The 7,464-nt window shown below is 37.0% G+C and overlaps 1 protein-coding gene across 6 annotated transcripts in view; it reads left to right on the top strand.

Moving 5' to 3' along the window:
• Positions 1–287: 287 nt before the first annotated feature.
• Positions 288–7,464, top strand: part of ktn1 (kinectin 1) — a 42,158-nt gene continuing 34,981 nt past the window's right edge. For 5 of the 6 annotated variants that reach the window (XM_079633371.1, XM_079633368.1, XM_079633370.1 and 2 more), the window contains exon 1: positions 311–505. The gene's annotated coding sequence lies outside the window, so the exon portion shown is untranslated. Of the gene's footprint in view, positions 506–7,464 lie in introns of all 6 variants that reach the window. The other variant, XM_079633372.1, reaches the window with a different exon arrangement.

Raw genomic sequence — 7,464 nt, 5'->3', positions numbered from 1 at the left:
ATCCGCCAAATTGCTTGCTCAGTTTAGTTCTCAATGAAACTGAGGTGTTTTTTTTCCTTCTCAAGAATGAGCTCCAAATTATCATATTATAGCATAGGTCATAAAAGCCTGATGTATTCATCATTGTATGATAAAACATGCATTTTTTTTACTTTTCTGACTATTATTGTACGTCAAGCTTTACAGGGTTTAAAAAAAATCTATGAAATAAATAAAGTTCTGTGCTGTTTCTGACTGAGCTCCCTAAAAGAGCCCAACCCATTCACCAACAGCAAGAACTGCTCTTCTCGCGAGACTTCCGTAACCCGTCACCCCCGGTCTCTCTGGCAGAGTTCCGTCTTCTTCCCTCACTGTGCGTTTCATTCCACACTGACCTGACCCTGCCAAAGCGAAACCAGCAGACGTGCCGCCTACAACCGGGCCGGAGCCACAGTCCACAGCGCTTCCCCTTCAGGAACGCCTTTACATCCCGACAATAACAATAACCGCGAGGACACCACCGCAGGTACGTGAAGCGGCGGCTTAATGCACAGAGAGTGAAGTGAAGCGCGAGTGAATGGAGCAGATCACACGGGGCCTAGCGCACTTCTCGCTCCGCAGATCCTTCATGCCATGCCGCCGGAACACAGGCACCCTTGCACGGGACAAGGGTGTGGATTAAAACCGTGAAGACCTGAGATCCTAGCTGTCGGTCGACCGTACATAATGTGGGGGGTTTAAACCTGCTGATGATGTCCGATCAATCCACGGCACGCCTCTCTTTCTATACAGCTAAGCTAAGCTAGTGATACTAATCAGTGCGATAGAGCTGAAGATATGTTCTCATTTCCCTGCTGTCTTTCACATTACATGCTTGACTGGACAGTCTCGGCACATGTTGTGCTTCTGGTTATTTGGTCAGTCATATGAGGTGTCAGTCAGTTCCTTATTAAGCACCACGACCAACTTTAAATCTTGACTGTCATGAAGTAATTTAAGCGACAGACAGGGACTTTGCTCCTTGTCCACTACTTTATGTTGTCTTATCGTTGGCGTGAGGTGTTAATATGCACCTCACAATGAAACAAATATAATGGTTTGTTTGAACTTATCACGCTTATCGCTGCCATTAAGAGCCTGGCTTGAATTAAGTAGCCCTTCTGAGTTGCACTTGATCAAGCTAACGGAAAGGATTATCTGTCAGTAGTAGATGGGTGGCTTTAAATAGTCGCCATAAATTAGCGCATGCGCACTGACATGTCTTCAAAGAAACCGAAGGAAGCCTATTTGCATCCCAGTCGTTAAAAGACCTCATGGATTAAAAAGCAACAAAAATACAATTTTGATTTCATGTCTTTTATCTATACTATTTCTAAAAGTTCTACTATTTAGCAGGTTTAAAATATACAGTAATTTATAATGGAAAAAATAAAGCTAAATATCTCTGACTCATTTAGGGAGCAATTTTCAGGTTCAAAGAAGGAAAACCCCCGTTAATTTTCTCCATGAAAACATATAAACCTTTAAAGTCCTCAGGAATTGATTGGGTCATTGTCATTAGCTATTGGTCTATGCTATGTGAGTGACAGGTTGTCCCGCCCTTGAGACGAGATGAGCTGCAAGAGTGGAGGGGTGTTATTTTGATTAAAGATTGCTAGGGCACATGAATTAAAAAAATAATGATGTGCACCGTTAAATCATTTATAATAGATACGGCGATGTTTCATAAAAAAAAAATCATGTGGAATTCCTGGTGAAATATGCAAAAGCCTCTAAGTGCCATCTGAAATTTTCTTCTAGCATGATCATTTTTAACAAGCTCGTATATTTAAGTTCAGTAATTTCACTTAAATGGCAATGAAAATGACCTATTAATTGTCATTTAAAGGAAATTACTGAACTTAAATATACGAGCTTGTTAAAAATGATCATGCTAGAAGAAAATTTCAGATGGCACTTAGAGGCTTTTGCATCTGAACTCTTATTATTCTGCAAAAAAAATGGATCGAAACAAGTAAATCACATCAAAAGGACTTGTCAATGCCCGCCCACTCCTATGAAGCACTGCGAATATCTTAATCAACCTACACTATATCTACTTAAATATTTGTTATTGGCCGATATATTAAAGCTTGAAATATAATTGAAATCACTTAAAAAAGGAAAATACAATTAAGTGCAACTTGTGAAAGTGAATGAATGAAAGTCTGTCATATCGGCTACATAAAATTATAATGAAAAAATAATTATAAATATGTGCTTGGGACATGGATTTAATGGTGAGACTTTAGTTTTTGCAATCAGGCTCTCAAAAATTATATTAAAATTTGGATTTAGATTAATTTGCCAATATATTGGTTTATCAGCTATCAAATATAAAGAATTATCGGTTATCATATCGGCTAAAATGTTCATATCTGTGCATCCCTAAAATATATAAATTATATATATGCATGCTGCCAATGCCATAAATATTGTTTCTATATACATAACATCTTTAATAGTTTTATATATATTTATCTATTTTATTTTGATTGTCGTTTACAATTCTTCATTAAGGCCATTAATTACACAGTCGGGTTTGTCAGGTTGTCAAATGCTTTGTTGCTTCAGATCAAAGTTTATGTTGTGATTCTCCTCGGTTTGGTTTAAGGATATAACTCTGCAACAGACTTCTTTTTTTTTATCCCAATGGGAAAAGTACTTTTCGAACCAAGGCTACTGAAAAAGATGGCAACACTATTGCACTCAGGGGTGTGCACACATTTCTGTCCTATCAGAAGCTCTTAAGACTGAATGCCCCTCCCACTATTACCACCTGACTCTGACTAACAACCTCAAGTATCTCTAATCTTGGGCTGCGTTCCAATTCGCATACTATCCGTCCTAAATAGTATTCGAAAGTAGAATTAGTACGTCCCAAATCGTAGTATGTTGAAATAAGTGTTCCAAAGATACCCGGATGGTTTACTATTTCCGGTCAAAATCCGAAGTGCAGATTGATGCGCACGCTAACGGCTAATATTGCCCACAACCCATCGCGCGTTGGGCGAGGATTCGGTTAGAACTACAAACACGAGTGAAAAGTGTTTAAAAAAAAAAAAAAAAAAAAACTACAGACATGGAGGACGCGCGAGTCTGGCGTTATGTAGAGCGGTTTAGATAAAGGGGTTTGAGTGATTCATAATCAGTATCTAACCTGACGAAAATGTATTTATTCAATGTTGTCCCCATTATATTGCATCTGCAGTAGCATTGTGAACTTTTGTAAAGACACGTTTAGCCATTAACTTTTAAATGCATCATTATATTCAAATTCCAAACACATGAGGAGAGTCTCCACACGAAAGACCCGCGACTGGCAGATGAACGTGCGACTACATTTCTCTCCGAAACGGTAGGAAATTAAATTAGATTGAATGGAGGATTTTAACTGTGACAAGATGATTGACAGGGCGGTTATACTTTTTCTTCACAAAAAGAGTAGGCTACATACTTTTAGGTCGTACTAGTATAAGTAGGCGAATTGGGACCTTGGCTGTGATGTTATTAAAATGTGTGATTTGTGATTTATGTTGTTATTAAAACAAAAAGGATATGTCCAGCCCCAACTTCCTTTTTGCAAACAAAATGTTATTGCGGTTAAGAAAATAGGCTAGTGTTCTTGGAGCATTTTGTAGATACTGTTAGAGAGCTTTGTTTATATTGGTGTGGAGCTGCTCTTTTCACGCCATGTTGCCTTTGCAGCAATATCTAAGCTTAGTTTCCTCTCATTGTCCGAATCATTGTTCTGAGTAGTGTGTGTATTTAAATAAACAAAGAGAGGAGTTTGTGTAATTAAGACTACCTAGTAGATGACTTCATTTTAACTTCCTGTGCCCTTCTGACTTCCAAACAATGGGTTTTCTTTTTCTTACATGGGTCTGGGAGACTGTCTGATTGTTTTAAGATGTTCAGAACAACAAATAATAGTAAAACTGGATTAGTGGCCGACCAATATACATTTTTTGATGGCCAATGCAGATATCTTTGAGAGCTGGGTGACCGATGGCTGACATCACACAATTTAATTTAAAGATAGCCAAAACATATTACATTGCAATTATATTTGGTTTGTTACATCATTTTACTAAATTAGAAATAAAAAAATTAGAAAATGAATTACCGTATATGAAAAATTTAACTTGATAAAGTTATACTTTAGAATGCAACTACTTTATAAGATTAACGCTATAATACTTTTTCATTACCAAAGACCGTCACCTAATGAAGTGGGGAAATGCTGCCATTCTCAGTGATGTAAAATAAAAGTCCCGACACCTTGGCCAAACAGAAAAACATATCAGCCGAATCTGATAATTAAAAAAATGGCAAATATCAGCTTTGGCGATATATCAGTCAACCACTAACGTAGAAATGAAACAGTTACCAGTTTGATGATCAACCATGATAAAAATTCCTGATGGTTAATATTACCGTTTCATATTTTACTTATCATTAAAACCGTATTTGATTTTCACGATTAGAAATACTCACAGTAAATACTGTTAAGCAAAGTTAGCAACGGTCTAACGCAGGCGTTGGTTATGTTTTGTGTGGAAGGCAAAGTGCTGAAATTATATGAAATAATGTATGAATTAATTCTATGAACATGTAAGAGGGAACCGACTGTCTTTAGAAAAGTTTCAATGGCTTTTGCTTTTCATCTTTGTTCTGTAATGCCTAATAAACAAAGACATTTTATATATATATATATATAGGGAGACGATGCACTCTGATTACTTATGAATGGGAGAATGTGCAACGCCCAATATAGCGAATAAGCCCCGCCACGCTTTGTCGCTTTTCCACTGCATGGTACGGTGTGGTACAGCTCGGCTTGGTACGGCTCGCTTTAAATGGTACCACCTCTGTTGAGGTTCCAAGCGTGCCGTACCGATACTAAAATGTGACGTGAAAACACTGCAGATCACTGATTGGTCAGACAGTAGACACGAAGCGAGCCAAGCCGAACTGAGCTGTACCGAGCGTACCATGCAGTGAAAAAGCGCCAAAAGATGTGCCAGGATTTTCAAATCTCGTAGTGTGTGCAGGTTTGAGATTTTTAAAAGAAGAAAATCTGTGCAGATTCTCCTTTATGTGCGTGATGCACCCAGATTTCACAATCGGTTAATATTTAAAAACTTCTGTTATCTGAGCCCGGCTTAAGCTCTGGTTTACACATTGGAAAATGGCCATCCGGATATCCAATGCATGCGGACAGTTTGCATACTGTACTATTGCAGAAATAGTGAGAGTGGTATGATCGTATGCCATTCTGAACATATAGCTTTTACAGATCCAGATTAGAGAGATGCATAGGCCTGGTTTCACAGACAAGGCTTAGATTAAGCCAGGATTAGGCCTTAGTTCAAATAGGACGTTTAGTAGCTTTTATTAACATGCCTTAGAAAAAAGAAAAAAAACATTACTGGTGTGCATCTTGACAAAACAATGCCATGGTTTCAGAGCAAGTTGCTTTCAGTTAAAACTTTAAGGCTTGCCTGTGAAACCGGGGGATAGTGTTGTTGAGCAGATACAAGGCCACTACATAAAGCAAGTCTCTCACAGAGCTAAACGCCTCATCCTGTGTCAGCGTTCACAGACGCACCGCTCCTCAGCTTTGTTTTCACTTTCCTCTCAGCAGGACAAAGAAAAGCACACGCAGTTCAGAGCAAGTGAGCGCACCACACCCATCTCCACTGTTCTCTGTGCACAGGGCTGTGTGAACCCAACACACGTGAAGCCAAAGAAATGTGTTTCCACTTTCTTGACAAGGAATATGCAAGTGAGGGCAGCGAGCAGATTGTGCTTGCACCTCAACAGCTGCTTGTCCCGGCTTGCACGTTTCCGAAATTCCTTTCCTTCCTTTCCCTTAGTCCAGTGTGCTTTCACACAAGTATTTTCTTTTTTATTATCATGTTTGATTATAGATTGATTTATATATTTAAAAATAGAATTAATTCCTGCGATGCAAAGCTGTATTTTCAACATCATTATTAATCTTCAGTGTCACATAATTCTTTGGAAATCATTATAATGTGCTGATTTGTTAAGAGTCTTTTTTTTTATTAGTGTTGTGCTGCATAAGATTTTTGTGGAAAACCATGACACGTTTTTTTCAGGATTATTTTACATGTTTTTATCAATTTTAAGCAATTTAGTGCATTCTTGCTGAATAAAAGTATTAATAAAAAATAAACAAATAATTAAGTTACCCAAAACATGGTAAGATAACATGATAGTGCTGGTTTCAAATGTGCCTATATTGAAATGTGAACCAATGCAATATTTATACTTATGCAATGCAATATTTTATATATAATAATATTTTAAAAAATATTTATACTTATGCAATGCAATTTATACTTAAAGGATAATTCCGGTATTTAACACCTTGAGTCTATATTGTAGTTTGTTTTGGATGAACAAGAGTGGTGGACAACATTTTTTTGACAATGGTTCCTCTCTCGAGTTTTTGACTATAATAGAATTGGCCATGGACCCATTTAACATTGGAGTCAATGGGCATGTCCGAAAATGTCATTAAAACAGCCAATAATGTTCGTTTACAAAACTGTTAAACTCACCGAGTGGTTAGTGGTGTTCGTTGATGATTATAAACAATATATCGTCGCAATATATGATTCCAATCCGTTTATTTTGCTATAGTGGAACAATTTTTTCAACAATGTGATTTTACAAAATGACGAATAAAACACGACAGAAACTGTATTTCGCAACACTTTTTGTTTCTGGAACATCAACTAACACCACTAATCACTCGGTGAGTTGCACAGTTTTGAAAAATAATGTTAAAGGTTGTTTTAATGACATTTTCGGACATGCCCATTGACTCCAATGTTAAATGGGTCCATGGCCAATTCTTTTATAGTCAAAAACTCGAGAGAGGAACCATTGTCAAAAAAATGTTGTCCACCACTCTTGTTCATCCAAAACAAACTACAATATAGACTCAAGGTGTTAAATACCGGAATTATCCTTTAATGGAGTTAAGTATTTACAATTTCATCATATTTACAATGCAATATTTATACTTAATGGAGTTACTGATTAATGTAGATTAGTCTCTTACATTACTTCATTAAAGGAAAGGGAACTGCAGCCCCAGACATTTAGGCTCTTGTCCACGCATGTACGTAGATATTAGTAGTTGTGTCCCAAAGGATGCACAGCACATTATGTACTTCAGCATTATATACTCAACTCAACTGTGTAGTGTATGAATTTATTCATTCAACATCAGAGTCTGATAGCCTCTCCCCCTCAGCTAAAATTTACATGAGTAAAAAATTCTGTAAAATGAACATTTTACTATTAATAATGAATTGTTATTTATGTCATTGTTTATGCAGTTTTTTTTAAATGGTCACAACTTTAGTTTTATCTTTTGTCTTTCTTTTTTTGCAATCTGATTGTTGAACT

This window comes from Phoxinus phoxinus (genome assembly GCF_949152265.1).
Source record: "Phoxinus phoxinus genome assembly, chromosome: 13".
In the NCBI taxonomy this organism is placed as follows: domain Eukaryota; kingdom Metazoa; phylum Chordata; class Actinopteri; order Cypriniformes; family Leuciscidae; genus Phoxinus; species Phoxinus phoxinus.
This window is presented reverse-complemented; position numbering and strand designations above follow the sequence as displayed.